The sequence below is a fragment of the Biomphalaria glabrata genome, chromosome 1 (assembly GCF_947242115.1).
Source record: "Biomphalaria glabrata chromosome 1, xgBioGlab47.1, whole genome shotgun sequence".
NCBI classification, from domain to species: domain Eukaryota; kingdom Metazoa; phylum Mollusca; class Gastropoda; family Planorbidae; genus Biomphalaria; species Biomphalaria glabrata.
The window spans coordinates 69,380,307-69,402,768 of record NC_074711.1 but is presented as its reverse complement, the minus strand read 5'-3'; the positions used below and the strand labels follow the sequence as shown (position 1 = coordinate 69,402,768).

General features: G+C 36.2%; 1 protein-coding gene across 4 annotated transcripts in view; it reads right to left on the bottom strand.

Annotated features, from left to right (window-relative positions):
- LOC106074843 (kin of IRRE-like protein 2) overlaps positions 1–22,462 on the bottom strand; it is a 321,964-nt gene that overhangs the window by 226,415 nt on the left and 73,087 nt on the right. For 3 of the 4 annotated variants that reach the window (XM_056011115.1, XM_056011100.1, XM_056011121.1), the window contains exon 1: positions 7,640–7,949. The exons of the other annotated variant lie outside the window; for it this stretch is intronic. The gene's annotated coding sequence lies outside the window, so the exon portion shown is untranslated. Of the gene's footprint in view, positions 1–7,639; positions 7,950–22,462 lie in introns of those variants that run through there. 4 annotated transcript variants of the gene reach the window in all.

Here is a 22,462-nt window from a genome sequence, read left to right as displayed (position 1 = left end):
CAGACAGCACAAAAACAGCAGCGACTTTTCCCATTTCGATTCCCACTAAAAATTAAACATGCTAATATTAAAAGAAAAAAGAATCTATTATTTACAAAATGCAGCCTTCAAATAATTAGTTGTTGGATTTTTTATGAATATGGGGAAAAAAACTTTAAAGGCAGATTGTAATCGTGTGTATCTTGAGGCCAATTTACACAACATCAAATATTTAGAGGTGCAGAATTCTTTATGGAACGTGGAATACATTTCTTTTCAAAAGATGAAAATGAAAGTTGCCTTCAGCCAAAGGCTCACTCCGGAATGTAAATATTGAAATGAAAAGATCTGCATGATCCAGGTCATGTCCTGTAATATAGGTTTATAGTTCAGTGCTTCATGACATTAATACCTCGTTATACTGTTTGATAGTTAACCGTAGATCACTGAAACTTATCCCCTTTAGTCCACAAGTCTGAAAGGGGAACTTTACTTACTATACTGTTTTATTGCCTCGTTATATTGTGTCTTGGTATCTACTTGTACCAGTGCCCTACGAAAAAGTCTTGGTATCTAGTGGTATTGAGTTGTATCAATCATTGGCCAATGGTAAAGTATTGGTACCTAGTCTGTTCGGTCATCAGTTTCTTTGAACAACGGTTAACGAGCAGGGTGTCACGTGGCCAGTACAACGACCAAACGCCTTTACTTTCCCCAATTAACATCAGCTACCCATTAGAGTTGGGTGGACTCAGAGGCGCTCTAAAAAAAAAATCTAGTGGTATTGACTTGTATCAGCGCTGCAACCTAAAGTCACTCAGTGTCAGTGGATTGTTTCTATGCCAGGTTTTAGTACGTGCTACTCCAGTGTGTCATTTGGCGAGATATAGTTGAGTCATTCTGTCTATGCCAGCTAATTGCCTTGCTGTGAAATTGTATGTTCATTGACTCACTGTCTAATTATGTCCTGGACTTGTGCAATTCCTTTGTATTTCTCTGTCAATGTTTTTTTGTTTGTCTCACAATACCTAAGTAATTGTTACTAAATATGAAATCATCGACCCGTGTCTGCCTGTTAGTTCCATTCCTTGGGGCACTTTCTACATGCCTTGTGTCACAGTTTTTGTGTGTCAAAGTGGCAATGATGTGTGTCAACTGTGTCAATGGCAGTGATTTTGTCAATGTTGATGTCAGTATCAGCGTTTTTTGCCATTGCGAATGCAAATCACTCACTTGGTCAATCACTCGATACTAAACCCTGATATAAAATGATTGTATCCATCGGTAATCGATCATTTGATTCCAACGAAAGGAAGCAGAAGTAGTGTTGCATTGATTACTTTGTTCTGCTTAAAGTGAAAATCAACTATTAATAGTCAATTTGGAAGTGTGGTGAGATTGATGGTAGAGGGGCGGTCCCTCCTCAGCCCCAGCAACAGAATGGCGGGAATGAAAAGATTAGAAGAGAAAGAAATAGAACGTCTGTACAACGTTGAGAAAAAGAGAGAGGGGGAGGGAGAGAAAGTTTTGGGGTGAGAAATAGTGGAGTGAGAGAAAATGAAGAGTGAGAGAGAGGGGTGAATGGGTAGAGAAAAGATGAGAGTGAAAGAGAGAGAGAGAGAGAGAGAGGGGTGAATGGGTAGAGAAAAGATGAGAGTGAAAGAGAGAGAGAGAGAGGGGGGGAATGGGTAGAGAAAAGATTAGAGTGAAAGAGAGAGAGAGGGGGGGGGAATAAAAAGGAAAAAAAACGAATGCAAGTTTTTTAAATGTAGCTCATTAGTTAAATAGAGCTTCTATATTTCTTAGTCTTAATAATGGCGAAAACATTAGTAGTATAAGTATTTCACATGAAGAGTCTCAATTATACAATATGGAAAAATTGAGTACCTCAGCTGAGTTATTATTATTTAGGATTGGCTGTATACATTTTACTTTCTGTTCACATTTTAATCTTAAAGATTCAGTTGACTACCTTGAGTTGATACAATACAGTCACAGTCAAACAAGAAAGTGTGATAGGAAGAAATGTTGGATTGGATTAATGTAACAAAAAAAAATAATAAAAAGGAAGATGTTAAACTGGATTGACAAACTGAACAAAGTCAAGGAGGTCATAGTACTGTCCTACTAAAAGTTCATTGTTGCCAATGAAAATTACTATGTTTAACAATTCGAAAGTTTGATTTTACAGGGCTAAAAGGTATCGAATAAGTTATATCTTTTTTTAGGTGTGTCTCAAATATGTCTTCTGTGTCTCAAATACGTCTTATTCGTGTCTCAAATATGTCTTCTTCTGTGTCTCATGGGCAAAGAATACAAGTAATAAGATGATCTGCTTGCTTCAATATAATTTTTTTAATGTTTTTTTTAAGTGTGTTACAATTTTTTAAATTAAAATAATCTTTTAAAGTGGAGTCTTACAACTGGAGTCATGCTAAAGATGTGCTTTATAGCTGTGTCATGCTAAAGATGTGCCTTATGGCGGTGTCATGCTAGAGATATGTATACAAGTGAAGTCTTGCTAGAGATGTGTCTACAAATGAAGTCTTGTGAGAGATGTGTCTACAAGTGAAGTCTTGGTGGAGATGTGTCTACAAGTGAAGTCTTGCTTGAGATGTGTCTACAAGTGGAGTCTTGCTAGAGATGTGTCTACAAGTGAAGTCTTGCTAGAGATGTGTCTACAAGTGAAGTCTTGCTGGAGATGTGTCTAAAAGTGAAGTCTTGCTTGAGATGTGTCTACAAGTAGAGTCTTGCTAGAGATGTGTCTACAAGTGAAGTCTTGCTAGAGATGTGTCTACAAGTGAAGTCTTGCTGGAGATGTGTCTACAAGTGAAGTCTTGCTTGAGATGTGTCTACAAGTGGAGTCTTGCTAGAGATGTGTCTACAAGTGGAGTCTTGCTAGAGATGTGTCTACAAGTGGAGTCTTGCTAGAGATGTGTCTACAAGTGAAGTCTTGCTAGAGATGTGTCTACAAGTGAAGTCTTGCTAGAGATGTGTCTACAAGTGAAGTCTTGCTAGAGATGTGTCTATACTTGGTGTCGTTAGACTTAAGCTCTATCCCAGTTTATCCCACTAGAGATGTTTCTCACTCAAGACGTTGGAAGCCAAACAAGTGAAGGCATAGAATCGATATCAGTGTCAGTGATTTGATATATTAGTTCTACAGTGATCTACTTATTGATTTTTGTACACAATAGAATGCTTACCTATTGTATGCTTGGCTTGTAAGACCCATAAAAAAATATCATAAATAATTCTGAAAGCCTTATTATAAAAGACAAGGGTTGTATATTTGGCTAGTATGGAGATATCCATCTTTCCTAAACTTTGATTGAATTGCTACCAGATAAAATGTATTTCAATGTTCTATTTTCAATGACACTTTCAAATATCCTTCTGAAAAACAAAACAAACAATTGCTGTGGCATGGTTCGCTATTCTCCTGAAATTATTTCTATAATGATATAACCAACTGTGAGTGCGTAGTAGAGCAGTTATAAGAGACGTATGTAGTGATCTATAGAAGGGTGAGGAGACCAGGAAAGAAAGAGTAGGAGTTTATTTTTTCAGCCCTCACACACACGCACACAACCAACACTTCCAATACACTCATACAAAATAAACGATTTTGCGAGACCATTTCGGATATTGAAATATTTTGCTTTACGACTGAATGACCGACTGGCTGCTGTATATTACGATTGTAATAAAACTCAGTTCGCTGATTTACACGGTCTAGTGGTCAATGGTTACGGGTGTCAAATTGTAGATTATTAGATGGGGCGACCTATGGTTATCCCGTCAGTGTTGATTTCAGATTTGACTAGACTACTGTATATATTGCTTTACGCTTGTCTGAGTTTTGCGAGAGTGGGGGGGGGGGGGGCGGTGAACGCATATGAAATACCATTTGTGAAGAGTCATTACACATATCATTAGACTGATAATAATAATATAATAAAGTATTGCCTCAGAGTCCGATGATTAAAGATAAATGCAATAATTGACTTGATTACAATGCTCCAGTTGCGACATACAATCAGACCAAGCCGTCCTACACAGAGGGTTTCTATGTGAAACACTGAGAGACATCCTTGCAAAGTATTTTGAAAGTGGATTGCGCAAACTAATGCTGCTCTTTAGACTTACTGTTGACCTCAGTGGCTGAGAAGTCTGAGACGGCTGGGGACATCCGATGGCTGTATGTTTTCTATCAGAGTTTCTGTCTCTTAGACTGGCTACAGACCAATGCTGTAGAGTCCAGTCTAGACCTTCAAAGGTTCATTGCTTAACTTTTGATGGGGTGCGTGTCCTGAATCTTGCGAACCTGGTTAATTTCTGTTTATGTTTGTGCTAAGTTTTATTCCAAAGCTACAACTGTGTTTGACCTTACATTGTCTAAGCCTCGGTAGGTGTTGGACAATATGAAATTGCCATTGAATTTAGGTGATGGCTGGACTTTGTTTGAATGAAATGGACATCTCAGTTTGTGTGAGTGAATATGAGGATACTATAGCAGACGGAATTTCTCAATGAATTGCAATAATCAGACTGTAGAATGACACAAAACAAAAACAAACAAAAAAACTAAATCAGGCAATGTGGCATACAGTAACATACGAAACATAGAACACTTACTTATGTCTCTTTGGTTATAGCTGAGTGCAAGGGGAGATAATCTGAGACAAGACTAACATGCTGAAGTATTGAACAGTGGAGGACTGTGCAAGCAAGTCATTAGCGACGAGAGGGTGAAACACGAAGGATTTTCAGAGGGAACAAAATCTAAGAAATATTGAAGGAACCAGGGCTTGGGGCGTTGTACTCGCCTGGACATTTGGATTTTAGAGAAATCAGCAGTATGTGATTATACAATACTAGTCGACCCACGGCGTAGCATACGCCTTAGTGTTAGGCCATTGCGACCTATCCGACCGCTGTGAGCCCCGCACTTTCCAGGTGTAAATTATGAAATTAAACGATTTTATAACTTATAACAGATTTCCCGCGGCCTTCTGATTTACCAGGAGCTCCAAGAGATCTCCTGAAATTTCAAAATATACAAAAAAGTCCTGGAAATCTCGGGATATTATTAAAAGTTTTTGAAAACTCATAAAAATTTCCTGAAATATATAGAATAAAATTGGCATTTTGGGGTGTCATTCAATATGGAAAACGCCAACCCTTCGCGCGATTAAAAAAAACGCATTATGCAATACCCATAATTGTGGAATCTGGTGAAAGAAGCTTCTCGCGCCTCAAACTAATGAAAAAATACTTGAGGTCAACAATTCTCGAAGATAGATTGAAACATTTGGTAATTCTTGCTATTGAGCATGATCTATGTAGGAAACATAATTTTTATGATATACTATATGAGTTCGCTACACGCAAGGCTCGTAAAGTAATTTTGTACGTAGTAAAGAATTAATAAAATGCAAAGACGAATTTATTTTCTAATACAAACTCTTATTTTTCACTTATTATCCGTATCCCTACCCAAACTGGGCCCCGCAAAATCCTTTTCGCATAGGGCCCCACAAAGGTTAAGTCCGGCCCTGCTATTCTCCCCCCCCCCCCCCCCAAATCTTTTTTTTTCTTGGGATAACTCTAGTCCAACTTGCTGAAATAAAAGAGTGATCTTTCCTTTACTTCTTGGTGTCCAAACTGTTGAGCCATGAAGAGAATTATATATAGAGATGATGATTTAGCAACGTTTAAAAGAGATACAAGGATTGCGGCTCATTATTCCAAATGTAGAGAAACACTAGACCAGGGGCTGATTTCGTGAAATTGGGTATGCGCTGGGAGCCAAAGGGGCGTTAGGGGGCACTGGGCATAAAAGGGGGACGTAGAGATAAAAGAAGAAAATAGAGGCGCACTAAAACAAAGTTTAAAATTTTCTACAAAATTAGCGCTGGCAAATAAATTATAGACAAATTAGAGTTAGCTTGCGTCTAATTTAAGAACAGAAACAACGTGAGATAGTGAGTTCGCAAATCTCCTTTTTCTATGTTTAAATCTTTACTCTGTTGCTGTAATCAGAGGGTATCTAGTGTCCTCAGGTCCTTCGCACATAGACGTTTATGATTAACAAACTAGGTCATACGCTTTTGAGATTATAGTTTATTGTATCTACATATGTGAAAACATTAATGTGTCAATGTTAATTTAAAAAAACACTCTAGATAACATTGAAATAGCATGGATATACCCATCTTTCCCAAAGTTTTCTTCAATTGCTACCAAATAAAAGCCTGCCAGTGTTCTATTTTGAATGACAACACTTTCAAATAAGGTTATGCTCCCGAGTCGGCTTCACGAAGATAGAACAATATCCAAAAAGTAATTTAAAAATATTCATGAACAATTTTAAAAAACTTCTACTATTCAAACAATAAAAACTGGCAAAGCAGAATCTGTTTTAGCAGCCTTTTAGAAAATTGCCTAGCTATTTTTTTGGGCAAAAAAAAAATAAAACAAAAAAAAACAAACCTTAAGTCTTATGGTGTTGTTTGAAAATGGATTAAAACTGAATTTAAATTGTTAAAAAGTCATCTTTGACATAAAAAGACTGTTTTTTGTTGTTGTTGTTAATAATTAAATATTTTTTTAAAATTGTGTAGTTCTGTAGCTTATTGCGACTTATGGGGCACCATCAGTAATACAGAATATAAAAAAAAACAGATCTATTTAATATTCACCTTTGCACAGGCAACATCTTGTTCAACTTCTAGCCCACACTCTTATTCCTATGTGAATCTAATTATACAAACTGTAAATAAAACACAAACCCAAGGAGATAACAGTTGGCTGAGACAAATGTGGAGCAACATGTGCGACTCGCAGTCTCTGAGGTACGTTGCTTTTGAAAGGGACTGACATTGCTTGCTTTGTTCAACTCTATACAACAATTTTGGAATTATTTCAGAAGTAGGAAAATTCGTCGGTTGGCGATGTCTTATCGAAGGCTAAAAAATATTTGTTTTACATGGTAGGCATCTAACGCCAATGAATAAAACCAAGCTCCGAGAGTGAGGAGATGAATTGACTTGCATTGATTAAATAAGTTTCTCTTTTATTGAGATATTAAATTTATTTTAAAGGGTTTTACAATCTCACATACAGTGTTTGTTGTCAAATTTTAAAATTTTGTTTATAAAAGAAAGTACAAGGTCAAATGCTGATTAATTTTTTTTTTTTTTCATTTTTAGGTTTCACTATGAAGACTATCGAGAAACTTAAAGCTTCACAAAATATTTTTTTAACCAGTACATAACTCACTATTATTATAACCTTTAATTAGGGGAAAGTGAAAATGTGTCATTCGACTCTGAAATTAGTCAAATCTAAACACAACCAGGATCTGATTTCGACATTTATTTAAATGTAAGTGCACTACTGTGCAATCCTTGAGTAGATTCTCATTTTCGTTCAGTTTTACCTTTCAGTAGATCTATTTCAGTAATGAAACCAATCTAGATGTGTTGTGGATGCATAGCTTCTAGGTGGTCTGTTGTTTTCCAAAATATATACATCTGTATGTATCGAGTTTTCGTGGATGTTAGTACAAAGTACAGCAGCATTGCTCACCGCGTCTCGGTCCGTCGACATCGCTATGGAAAACACAAAACATCAAGTAGAGAAAGTGAAGTTTTACCTGTAGCTAGGCTCCAACAATGACATCGAGTAAATCCATCTCTCGAGACAAATGACGAAATAAAACAACAATAACTTTAAATTGGACTACAGAAAAACACAGAAATCACCAGAATATTTTTTAAACAAAAAAAAACAAACTACTACTAAAAGTCGTAAGAACGAGGCACTAGTTTGATCCGCTAAGTGGATACAACTCCAGGTGAAAATACATTTTGTGTGTGCGGTGACTTTCTTCTCTCCCCTTTCTCTATCTTTTTTTCCCACTCCACGTTCATCCCCCTCACACGAGGGCGCGTGTGAGCGCTAAGGTCCAGTAATCTGATAGGGCTGCGACACTCTGGGTTCTGCGTATCGCACGTGCAGCCAGTGGCGCGGTCTGCTGAGATCTCATTTTTAAAGGCGCTGTGGTTGTGAGTTCGTGCGGATGTAAGATTGGTTATGTGAGCATCAGTCTCCGTGCGGTGTGTGCGTGTGTAAATGTTTAATATGTATTTGACCATGCTAAGGTTAACACCAGTTTATGTCCAATTCAAATGTTGCTCGCCATATCTATACATATTACATGAAGTCATAATTGATCTAATGGGTGTGTACGTCTGTGGAAATAATTCACCTTTTTATTTCTTGTGTATTATTTTTACAAAGCTTCTATCAACTCACTCTGTCTGTCTGTCTGTCTGGTACAAAGGTTGTACACGTGATTTCTCCCACACCCAATCTCAGGTCAAGTTGGAATTTTACACAATTATTTCTTATACCTAACAAAAAAGAATCAATAAAAAGATTTATAAATTAATTTATTAACTATTGTTAATTAATTATTTTGTTTGGTATCGAACAAGGGAAGGAAATTGTACTTGAGAGAGGTATAAGTAGAAATAGTCCCCTTTATACTTTGTGTAGAGAATGAGATCGGGTCGTCACTTAGAAGTTTGAAACTAACAATAAATAACTGTGAAACCTTCCATTTTCATAAGCACTACACTGGCACAGTGGTTAGTGTATTGGCTTATTCGAATGCATGTCGCACACTTTTTTTTTTAAATGCATTTAAAAAAGCGATCACGGTAACATTCACAGAGATACCACTTCTTTCTCACATTTCCCTCACCCCAGGTCCTGACAAGCGATAGGATCATAGCGCATTGAGAAAGTGATAGGATCATAGCGCATTGAGAAAGTGATAGGATCATAGCGCATTGAGAAAGTGATAGGATCATAGCGCATTGAGACAAGTGATAGGATCATAGCGCATTGAGAAAGTGATAGGATCATAGCGCATTGAGACAAGTGATAGGATCATAGCGCATTAAGAAAGTGATAGGATCATAGCGCATTGAGAAAGTGATAGGATCATAGCGCAGTGAGAAAGTGATAGGATCATAGCGCATTGAGAAAGTGATAGGATCATAGCGCATTGAGAAAGTGATAGGATCATAGCGCATTGAGAAAGTGATAGGATCATAGCGCATTGAGACAAGTGATAGGATCATAGCGCATTAAGAAAGTGATAGGATCATATCGCATTGAGACAAGTGATAGGATCATAGCGCATTGAGAAAGTGATAGGATCATATCGCATAAGGAAAGTGATAGGATCATAGCGCAGTGAGAAAGTGATAGGATCATAGCGCATTAAGAAAGTGATAGGATCATAGCGCAGTGAGACAAGTGATAGGATCATAGCGCATTGAGACAAGTGATAGGATCATAGCGCATTGAGAAAGTGATAGGATCATAGCGCAGTGAGAAAGTGATAGGATCATAGCGCATTGAGACAAGTGATAGGATCATATCGCATTAAGAAAGTGATAGGATCATAGCGCATTGAGAAAGTGATAGGATCATAGCGCAGTGAGAAAGTGATAGGATCATAGCGCATTGAGAAAGTGATAGGATCATAGCGCATTGAGAAAGTGATAGGATCATAGCGCATTGAGAAAGTGATAGGATCATAGCGCATTGAGACAAGTGATAGGATCATAGCGCATTAAGAAAGTGATAGGATCATAGCGCATTAAGAAAGTGATAGGATCATATCGCATTGAGACAAGTGATAGGATCATAGCGCATTGAGAAAGTGATAGGATCATATCGCATAAGGAAAGTGATAGGATCATAGCGCATTGAGAAAGTGATAGGATCATAGCGCAGTGAGAAAGTGATAGGATCATAGCGCATTAAGAAAGTGATAGGATCATAGCGCAGTGAGACAAGTGATAGGATTATAGCGCATTGAGACAAGTGATAGGATCATAGCGCATTGAGAAAGTGATAGGATCATAGCGCATTGAGAAAGTGATAGGATCATAGCGCATTGAGAAAGTGATAGGATCATAGCGCATTGAGAAAGTGATAGGATCATAGCGCATTAAGAAAGTGATATGATCATAGCGCATTGAGAAAGTGATAGGATCATAGCGCATTGAGAAAGTGATAGGATCATAGCGCATTAAGAAAGTGATAGGATCATAGCGCAGTGAGACAAGTGATAGGATTATAGCGCATTGAGAAAGCTAAAAGCATGAAATTGCGCTAAACAAAAACAATTGTTAAGCATATTTCTAATTGCACATATTGATTATTGTTAGTCTAGATATATGACAAATTTAATGACATGAATGATCCAAACTAATTGATATAATTACACTTTTAATATAAGCTTTTTTTTTTTTTTTCTTTTTAAGAATCTTGTTCATCTAACACTTCCGATCAATTATAATTTCAACTCATCTGTTAATCTTAGAAGTCTGACAATATTATAAATACCTAAGGACTGTCTTATACATATAACGAAACATATTTTTGTACTTTAAAATGTGTGTGTGTGTGGGGGGGGGCTATGTCATTGCTCTTCCGATTTAACTGATCCAGTGCATGATTATTATTTTCTAGGAATACTTCAACAAAAATTATGAGTGTCAACTTTAACGAATCAATTAAGTAAAGACAGTACGACTAATGCTAATCAATGAATTAGTTTAGCATGTGTGCGTCGTTTGTGTGTGAAGTGTGTGTGTGTGTGTGTGTCGTGTTAAAGTTGAGCTTAATACCAGAAAAGTGAAAAAAAAAAATCAAGTTTTCATGAATTTTGTGTTTTTTTAATCAATCCCTACGTTATGTTCAAATAATGTTTGTAAGCTTTGGTTTTTTTTTAGTTTCCATATTATTTTGTTTACAATTTTAATTAATCTCTAGATATAGGATAGAGATCACGTAGTTGCTAGATATAGGATAGAGATCACGTAGTTGCTAGATATAGGATAGAGATCACGTAGTTACTAGATATAGGATAGAGATCACGTAGTTACTAGATATAGGATAGAGATCACGTAGTTACTAGATATAGGATAGAGATCACGTAGTTACTAGATATAGGATAGAGATCACGTATTCAGTAGATATAGGATAGAGATCACGTAGTTACTAGATATAGGATAGAGATCACGTAGTCAGTAGATATAGGATAGAGATCACGTAGTCAGTAGATATAGGATAGAGATCACGTAGTTACTAGATATAGGATAGAGATCTAGTAGTTACTAGATATAGGATAGAGATCACGTAGTTACTAGATATAGGATAGAGATCACGTAGTTACTAGATATAGGATAGAGATCACGTAGTTACTAGATATAGGATAGAGATCACGTAGTTACTAGATATAGGATAGAGATCACGTAGTTACTAGATATAGGATAGAGATGACGTAGTTACTAGATATAGGATAGAGATCACGTATTCAGTAGATATAGGATAGAGATCACGTAGTTACTAGATATAGGATAGAGATCACGTAGTTACTAGATATAGGATAGAGATCACGTAGTTACTAGATATAGGATAGAGATCAAGTAGTTACTAGATATAGGATAGAGATCACGTAGTTACTAGATATAGGATAGAGATCACGTAGTTACTAGATATAGGATAGAGATCACGTAGTTACTAGATATAGGATAGAGATCAGGTAGTTAGTAGATATAGGATAGAGATCAGGTAGTTACTAGATATAGGATAGAGATCACGTAGTCAGTAGATATATGATAGAGATCAGGTAGTCAGTAGATATAGGATAGAGATCAGGTAGTTACTAGATATATGATAGAGATCACGTAGTTACTAGATATAGGATAGAGATCACGTAGTTACTAGATATAGGATAGAGATCACGTAGTTACTAGATATAGGATAGAGATCACGTAGTTACTAGATATAGGATAGAGATCACGTAGTTACTAGATATAGGATAGAGATCACGTAGTTACTAGATATAAGATAGAGATCACGTAGTCAGTAGATATAGGCTAGAGATCACGTAGTCAGTAGATATAGGATAGAGATCACGTAGTTACTAGATATAGGATAGAGATCACGTAGTCAGTAGATATAAGATAGAGATCAGGTAGTTAGTAGATATAGGATAGAGATCAGGTAGTTACTAGATATAGGATAGAGATCACGTAGTTACTAAATATAAGATAGAGATCACGTAGTTACTAGATATAGGATAGAGATCAGGTAGTTACTAGATATATGATAGAGATCACGTAGTTACTAGATATAGGATATAGATCAGGTAGTTACTAGATATAGGATAGAGATCACGTTATTAGTAGATATAGGATAGAGATCACGTAGTTACTAGATATAACTAAATCTCAAGGCAAAGCAAAGATCGTTGTGATGATTTAACTCTTTAACTCCACAGCTTAGATTTCTCTCCCCCCACCTAGACCTTGAAGAGATTTGTGAAATTATTATTTTTTTTAATGTATAAGTAAAGACTTGGTCAAATAATAATTTCTGTGTACAAGGACAGATTACCCATCTCTCCAATAAATTTTACGTTGACTTTATTGTCATAATTTTATTTGATAGTTGGGTGTTTGGGGCGTCCCTTACAGGCATCTATTATTGTATTCGTATAACAGAACTTATATTTACTGGGTTGCTGTCAACTTTGGACTACACTGCACCGACATGTGTCTGTCATGAGAGTTAAATGAGATATTAATTCAGGTCTCCATCAACCACCAACAATAACACACCGCTGGTTATCCATAAATTTTACCCTGTGCTTAACCTCGGGTCGAGGGTGCTCACGTTGACCCTTAACCTTTTACGGAAGCTGCGAAGCTAGATACCGCACGGAGCTCCAGACAGATCAACCTGCAGTTGCAATGATGAAAATAAGGTCGAAACACAACGGCGTGACCGTGCATAAATCTCCTGCTTCCACCCCTTCCCACAATTCAACCATAAAACCCTTCCTTGACGTCTGCTTGGTATCAAGTGAAAATCGCGCGTTCTCTAATAAGGAAGTACAGGCCAAACTACACCGAGCAGAAATAATAACAATATTGTTTTGGTGGGGAGGGGGGAATCATATTCAAAAGGAATGCCCAGGGATCAGATCTAAAAGAAAGTCACATACACTCACACACACAAACGTAGAGCTATTAATTGCTTCTGTTTTACAAATTTAGACAGCGAACTACTCAGAGCTGTGAATGTCAAGGTAACCGTCTGCCCGGGCTCCAGAAAATGTGATAGTATGTGTAAGTCAAAAACAAATCATTTACTAAAAGTCATCCAATCCATGTATTAACAGCAGTTTACAAGTTAGAGTTTTCTTAGCCTCCAGCACTGGCGGATCCAGGGGGGGGGGGCGGTAGGGGCGAATTTTAGTATAGAATTCACACAATTTGTATACGAATTTATTACTTATGTTAAAAATATATACTAATTATTTTTTATATTTCAACCTATTTTTAGATTATTTCGCTCCCACCCTCTCTAGTATGTTGGCCGATTTGGTGGGGTCGGGAGGGGGCGATGGTATCAATCCAGCGCCCCCCCCCCCCATATACTTTCGAGTGGGGGGGCGGACCAATTTTATTAGAAGAAATCACAGCTTGCTTACAGAATCAATTAAATATCTATATTATTAAAACTTGTTATTGATATTTTAACCGATTTTTATATTATGTCGTTCCCTGTTTGCCGTTTGGTGGGGGGGGGGGCGAATACCTCTACTGCCCTTCCCACCTAAACCCTTTGAGTGGGGGGGCGGTCCGTTTTTATGGAGAAATCATACTTTGTGATCAATATTAGTTGAATTAATATATAAATTGTATATTATGTCGCTCCTTTTCTGGTATTTTGTCCGATTCGGTGAGGTGGGGGGGGGGCGATCGCATGTACTGCCCTCCCCACTCTAGCCCTCTGAGTGCTGGGGGGGGCGGTCTTATTTTTGTGGAGAATCATAGTTTGTGAACAAAATTAGTTTAATATCTATATAATATAAACTACGTATTGATATGTGACCCATTGTATATTATGTCGTACCACACTCTAATCTCAAATTGTATCATTAGTAAATTTAAATAAAAAAGGGTTGTACCAGGTGGAAGGGGCGATACATGCAATCGCCTTTTCCCCATCGGACAAATCAATACTTTTTCTTTTTGTATTACAAATTACAAAATTAAAGAAAATCTTTCACTAATATAATTTATATATACTATAAATTAAATTCTTATATCGAGTCGCCCCACCCCTATTCGTTAATGCCAAATGCAATCTTTCGCAGAAATTATTAAAGGAGCGAGGATTAATCGTTTTCACTCTACCGCCATTCCCATTTCCAGACAGAGTTTATGTAATTTCACATGAATTTATCATAATTATTTTAAGAAAGACTTTGCATTGGAAAAGTTAGAATTTATACGAAATTTTTCAGTATAAGTGACAGAGATGAGTTCTAAACTCAGATTGTATATTTATAGTCGCCTTTTCCCAACCTTTACTCAATCTGATATTTTTCTAGTTAAATAAATTTGGGACTATAACATACAATTTATAATTAAATTTTCTTGAATACTATTTATCGAATTTTTTTTTTCGGCGGCGATCCTCAAAGCCAAAATCTAAATATGTGGTGTATCTTATCTTTTCAAGGAACAAATCGGTTTTATTTGCAATGTATTAAGGGCCTATAAATTCATATTAGACTATTTTTCAAGTAAAACATTATTCAAAAGGTCCTTTTTTAATAGTATGAAAAATGAGCTTCAGGTCAGGAAAATGCGTTTTTGCAATGACGAATGCAAGAAAACGCTTTTGGCTTCGCCCCGAACCCCACAAGAAAACCTTATAGCGCTGCCCCAGTTGTTTTGTTTTTCGCCGAAGGTTGAGAAATGCTGCTTTTTTTAATGTCATATATATATATATATATATATATATATATATATATACATATATATATATATATATATATATACATATATATATATATATATATATATATATATATATTTTTATATATATATATATATATATATATATATATATATGAGTGTGTGTGTGTGTGTGCTGTACTCACGTTTATGCATAGGGTTACTGTTTACTGGGCGTTAGGGTTAGGGTTTGGAAAAAAATCGCCCCCCCCCACTCCAAAGTTCTGGATCCGCCAGTGGCCTCCAGTCAATACTGGCTCCTTACAAGTTGCATCGAAGTCTCATGACAGTCAATGTTTGCTTGTCTTCTGAAAAGTATTCAACTTAAATCTTGCCAAGACCCCATCAACCCTAATGCTAATCCAAACCAAAACTGACCAAATAAACGATCCCTGAAATACTGAGAGACCAAATTGAGTGAAACAGACCCGTCTATCAAGATACTTATGGCGGGCCCATTCCGCCAGAAGTAATCTGATTCAGTCTCAGACATTGTAAAGAAAAACAATAAGAAGCCAATAAAATTTAAGAATTAAACAATACATACAAATTGAACTTTCTGTGTTTCAGTCTGATACTAAGTCTTATACTAAGTCGTATACTAAAAGTGAGTCGAGTGTGTAATTCATGCCAACACAGAGAATAAAACAACTTTGTCCATGTTTCAGTGAGACGATCATGTTTATTGGTAAGGCGTCAAACAGTGTGTTTCCATTTGGGTGCATGTCAAGGGCCAGACAAATTATGGGATAGCCTGGCACTCAAGTTAGCTCATGTTAGATAATGTTGGTTTCATGGCTTGGGTTTAAGTTTAATAAGACCTCTCCCCATCGTTGCATTGTATCAGATAGTGTCTAAATATACACATTTTGATTATCACTCACACGCTCACAAGGGCACATTTAAACATTTGATATATTTGATATATATATATATAGAAATTTTTAATACATCCTGTAATGAGCTTTAACGACATTCTAAATCATGTGATTTGAACATACAAACATTGAAGAAGTTGAATACTTTCCCGTAAGCCATAACGCCATCTTAAAACAGGGATCGAAAATGTCTCCAAAGGACTAAAGTTTTGGCTAGTCCCACTAACCTTAACAAGACACACAGCAAGACACAGTACACAAGGCAAGAGACGAAAGACACACGGCATAAAGACGAGACACATGACGCAGGACGCTCAACACAAGACACGACACTCATGACATGACACAAACATTTTGTTATATCGGACAGAATTGTTATCTCCATAATTTGATCATTTCTGTGATTTATGTTTACAATTCTCTCTACACTCTTTTCACAGTATCGTTAAAAAAGGTTATATCAACTTACTCTGTCAGTCTGTCTGTTTATATGTCTGTGTCTGTCTGTCCGTTTGTCTGTCTGGTAAAAATTTGAATAAGTTATCTATCCCACACCCAATCTCGGATCAAATTGAAATTTTGCATACATATTTCTTCTACCTGACAAGACAAGAATCAATTTAAAATTAACCAGTTAGTTAATTAATTATTGCTATTTAATTATTTTGTTTGGTATCGAACAAGGGAAAGAAATAGTACTTGGCAGGCGTGGCGGTCTCTATTGAATGAGTCCCTTTTATACTTTGTGTAGAGAATTAGGAGGTTGCTTCAAAGCTTGAAACTAACAATAGATAACTACAAAACCTTCTATTTTCATAAGCACTTCACTAGCACAGTGGCTCTAGCAAGAGGAGGTTGAGCCCTCGAGCTTACATTCAAGTGGTACAACTTTTTTAAAAATAAATTCATTTAAATAGCTATCACGGCAACCTTCACACCTCTTTCTACACCCCCCACTGCTTTTTCCAATTGGTCCAGATAAGTGAAAGAATTATAGCGCATTGATAAAGCTAAAAGCATGAAATTGCACTAAAAACAATTGGAAAAATAAAAATCGCACAGATTTATTATTGTTAGTCTAGATCTATTACAAATTTAATTAACTGACTGATGCAAACTGATTTCTTTTTAGTATTTTAAAAATATTTTTTTATTGTTCTTGTTTAATCTCTTAACAGTTATACAATAAATGGGTTTGCAAAGGTCCAATACTAGAATTCTATTGGCTTTAATGCAGACAGAAATGTTAGTGGAAAATTTTTTTCATATACACCTAGACCTTATAAACAAAGTCAACGTAAACACAAAAAAAAACAACGAATTCTTCCTTGTAGGTTTTGTTCGATTCAAAAAGGTTTTAAAATATCAACCTTGAACTTGGCAATGGTTAGAAATAGTAGAAATAGGAGATGACTTCGTCCTTTATAAGTTACAGCTCAGCTCATTACGAAAAAGGGGTTTACGGAAATGACCAGTGTTGACCACTAGTCCCTTGACAACCGGAGCAAATTACGGTCAGCGGTGCTTCGATAAAAAAAAATCATAGATCGAAATTTCGTGTTTTTTTTAACCAAAAGAAACAAACTAGGCTACTTCTTTCTCTGGGTTGACTGGGGCTTAGACGTAGATTGTAGTTTGGTGGTTCAAGTTCATGTGTCTCAGAGAGAGAGAGAGAGAGAGAGAGAGAGGGAGGTACAATGATTTATAACAAAAGATTATTAAATCTTTACTTATTCATTCCTAATATAAAAATAACTCGCCATACAGTATAAATAAACAATTAACATATTCTTCACAAATAGTGATTGATTTCTATAAGCTGCCTTGCACCCCATACTCTTTGTATCTTTTAGTGTTCTTTATAAGCCGCCATGCAACATAAAGTTACCAATTTCTCTGTTAGCCGCCATGCAGCTTGAAGTTACCAATTTCTCTATTAGCCGCCATGCAGCATAAAGTTACCAATTTCTCTGTTAGCCGCCATGCAACATAAAGTTACCAATTTCTCTATTAGCCGCCATGCAACATAAAGTTACCAATTTCTCTGTTAGCCGCCATGCAACATAAAGTTACCAATTTCTCTGTTAGCCGCCATGCAACATAAAGTTACCAATTTCTCTGTTAGCCGCCATGCAACATAAAGTTACCAATTTCTCTGTTAGCCGCCATGCAGCATAAAGTTACCAATTTCTTCACTCCGTATCGATATTCCCTCTCTAATTATCGAAGCAGCTTTTATCTACGGGAAAATAAAATGGAGAGAAAAACCCAAACGCATCCAAATGGATTATCTCTCACGGACATGCACAGCTCACCATTCAGCGGGTTCAAGTACTCACAATATTTGCTCTTCTTCCCTGCCTCCACATCTTTCGGCCCTTCTTTTCTTTCAAATGTTTATGCTCCAACAAGGGAGGGATAACTTCGCTAGGTTTTGATCTAGTAGACAGTCTGTTATGGGCTGGCCGGACAATATTATGGTCCAAACGGAGCGTATTTATACAACTCTAACACAGATTGACATATACGGTAATAAATCCAATCCAACATTTTCTTCTCCCGCTTTCCCAGAGTTCCATTTTATTTTCTTTTTCCTTCTACCATTTTTATTTCTACTTTTTGTCCTTATTGGGTTTTCTTTTTTTTTTTTTTGCCACTGCTGTCGGTCCACTGACCAACTGACCGCTTATTTTCTTCCAATATCTTCTGACCAATGGGAGACTTGATTAAGTTACAGACACGTTTTTATTAGCGTCTTCTCAAATAGCAAAATGTGTTCCTAGTTATGTCCCAAGAGATATCGCCCCCACTTCTGATGACGTCATTACACATTGAAAACAAAATAAATGACGTGCATCACCCTTTTTTTTTCCGGTGAAATGTTTTTTTTTTTTTTAAATACTATTTTTAAAAAGATGCAAATGAGATTTGCATAGCTCCTAGCTATTAAGGTGAAAGAAGTCTATATATGTATGCACAAACTAGCCTACTGATGTCATCTTTCTGAAATGACAGTATTGGCAGAGGCAGTAATAACTCCAGCAGGGTGTCACCAGTCTGTTATTAGTACCAAAAAAATAGATTATTACAACCATTAGCAACAAACAAAACCGTCTGAAATTCATTAAAATTTTCTTTATGCTTTGATAATAAACTACCAAATAAATATTGGCACATTAAGGTTTTTGTTTTTTCCTTTTTTGATGTCCTAATTGTGCTTGACTTTGTTTATGTTTTAGTTTATTGGTTTTGTTCGATCCTTAAACAATGTCAAAAGTCGCTGGAATTTAATGTCGGATTGTTTTTATAGTTTCAACCTATTTTTTAAATTCATAATTTATTGCACAGATTGTTGGAACGCAATACGATCAGAGTTTGTGTGTTTAGCTTACTCCAAAAGTTCAAAGACGCTATTAGTTTTGTTAGTTTGTCAGTCCGTCGCTCTGTCCGTCCCGTTTAGATCTCAGAAATTCAATTCAATATCATGAATCATGATGTTTTAGACGATACAAAGTTCTGAAGTAACGGCTACTTTACGGCTACTTTGTTTTGTTTTCTTAAAGAAACCATTTAATTTTTAAAATTAATTCTGCAATCATTTCAAATGGGCGATGTGTAACGTGCGAAGTGTTTTCTGCATTGTGTAATGAGTGATGTTTTATAGAAGATGTTTCATGGGTATCTGTGATGTGTGATAAGTACTTTGCACTTAATGATTGATGTGAGATTCTTACTGACATTATTTGCATAAAACATAAACAGGGTTCACCAGTTCGAGTTTGTTGATGGTTCCCATCTCAATTTTTTTGCAGCTTTTAAATGGTAAATGTTTCTATTTTTCTGTAAGTTCATCCGTGGTATCGGTTTTAAGAGGGTTCGCTTGATTGGATGTGACGTCACATTAAAAAATCTGAACTTTTAATTTGAATATAAATGAAACTTATGGACTACTGTAGAATCAAATGATCAAGTCGTCATGAAACAAATGATAAATGTGTAACGTTTTCTTTCAGAGAACTGAGATTCTGATGTTAGTTGGTCAGAACCACCGACCATGGTTCCACCGACCAGGGAACATGGTTCCACCGACCAGGGAACCACCGACCACCGAGCTTGGAAAAGTTCGTGATATAAACTGTACACGGACTCGAACTTATACAAAAATAATGATTTATTTTTTTTTTGTTGTTTTTTTTACAAACTTCTATCAACTCACTCTGTCTAGTATAAGTTTTGAACGCGTTACTCTATCCACTTCCCATTCTCGGATCAAGTTGAAACTTTGCATAATTATTTTTTTTTAAATGTTTATTATATAGTACTGGCAGAAATCAGAGAAAAAAAAGGCAATGCAAATGACACTAGCTCTATCTGGAATAACTTACCCATTGTGCAGCCGAACATTCCGGGCTCACATAGGCCTCACCAGCAACATGAGGGGGCACAGAACTCCAGTGCAAGGCCCTCAGCCTCTTGGATGACAAAAGTAGCCATCATCGAACCAGGATGGACGACCTATATTTCACATGTAGGCCTATATATATGAATGATAGATGTGGAATTCCTGTCCTTACATAAGATTTGTATTCTTTTTAAAGTGTGTTTTATATTTTGCTTGATTATTATTGTTGCTGTTGTTTTGCCCGCTGCTAAAGTGTTGTTGTTTATTATGAAGTGATATACTTAGACGATAATTGGCGCTCTAGACATCAAGTGCGTTTAAAAAAAAAAGAGTAAAAATCATTTGACCGGTCTAATTGATTGTTTGTAGTTACATTTCAAAATGTCCTCCACTAACGACTTCATTCTCGAACTGGTTTTCAAATGTCCGAGAGCACCCTAATTGACCGCAATGCAAATCTCGCGACCAGGCAAGTGCCAATGTAATGGAATGCTGGACATGGGCCACAGAGAATTGCGGAGAGGAGGCAGGAAGGGGGGGGAGATCGTCTGTAAGACGTAACGATGCTGTAAGTGAGTTGTCTACCCCACAGACGACCCACTTTCTATAATAACATTTTCATTGGCTGATTGTAGGGGATTATGGGTAAAGTTCCTGTTAATAACCGTCATCATCAAGGGGCAACAATTGTGGGAAAATGAGCAGTGACGTCATGGGGAGCTGCTAATCTAATTGAGGTCATCGTCTGAACTTACTCGTCTTTCTTGTTAACTATTTACAAGGCTCTAAAAGATGTCACTTCTAACAACATCTGGAGTATAAAAGTTGAATATGAAGTATACATTGCTCTCAACTGTCAGTACTTCGGATAATTTTGAATCGAATACAAGATGAAGTGGCATATTATGCATTGCCAAACATCCTTATTTTATAAATTTAAAAGAACCTTCAAATGTATTGTCAAATTACTTTTAAGAATTGAGAAAAGGAAGCAATGGTTCGTGTCATTTATTAATTATCGCCAGACCAGACCTACTAGAAAGCCTAATCCACTTAGATTATATCTAGTCCTCTAAATTCCTCATGAGCTCACTGCAATGCTATTTAGCCTTAATCTTGGTTTGATAACAGGTTAACATCTTTAAACCGGTACCTGTCTGTCAACTTGTGGAGGTTTCTCTAGTAGTGATTTTGGAAAAGTGGTCATAGTAATAAAATTCCTTTGGATCTTTCAGCCTGTATAACTGTATACAATGGCGCAGGACACGTGACTTATACATGAATTATACACAATAATGAATAATAATGACTGAGTGATGTACAGGAACATTTTTTGCGTTGATTAGCCCAGTTCTAAGTACACTTTTTTGTACATAAAAACTGTTACAATAGGACAAACATCTATAAAAAAGCTAACTAGATCCTCGAAATAAAGAATCACCCTTTGTGTCAGGATTTTGTGATTTTACCATCACAAAAGAGATACAAGACACCGATGGCAAAGACAAACAGACACAACACTCTTTTGTTCCCCTGGCAATCATATCATTAATAGGAACAATCTGATATAAACTTTGTCACATGTAAATTATAAGTGAGTCTGGTGTGAATGTACACTTTGGTTTCTTATAGTTATAATGCTTTGTTTGATGTAATGCACAAATTGTAAGACGAATTTCCTTACGGACAATAAAGATTTTATTATTATTATTATTATTATTATTATTATTATTATTATTATTATTATTATTATATCAAGGACTTGGTTCGTGCAAGTATATGTGTCTACACCAGAGGACAATAGACAACTTAATGATCGTCAAGTTTGTACAATGTCTGGACGAGGTTAACCTGAATTGTTGTGAAAACATGGAACTTAGGGTTTCGTTTTTGATGTTTTTGTCAATGTAATCTTCTACTGAATAAAACAAATATTAACTTCAGGTCTATACACATTTGGCAACTAGTTTTTGACGAAGAAAAAGCCCTGGTACATTTGGATCATACGGAAGGACCCCTTCCAGAGGAATGGAATGACAGATACGCTCCTTGCCATACCCACATTCTGTATGGAGGAAGGTAGGTTTGTGGTTATTTGTAGTTTCTAATTTCTGAGAGTCGCGCTGAAAATATCAAAAGTTACACATTTTTCAATTTTAAAAAAAAAAAATTAATTATTTCTTTAGTGTATACTTACACAGTCAGGCAATTGTAATTTTTAGCGGCCAAATAACATGGGTTATAGAGATTTAAAATAGTTCTATATGTTTCCTTTTTGTCTGTTGAGATTTACTTGGAGA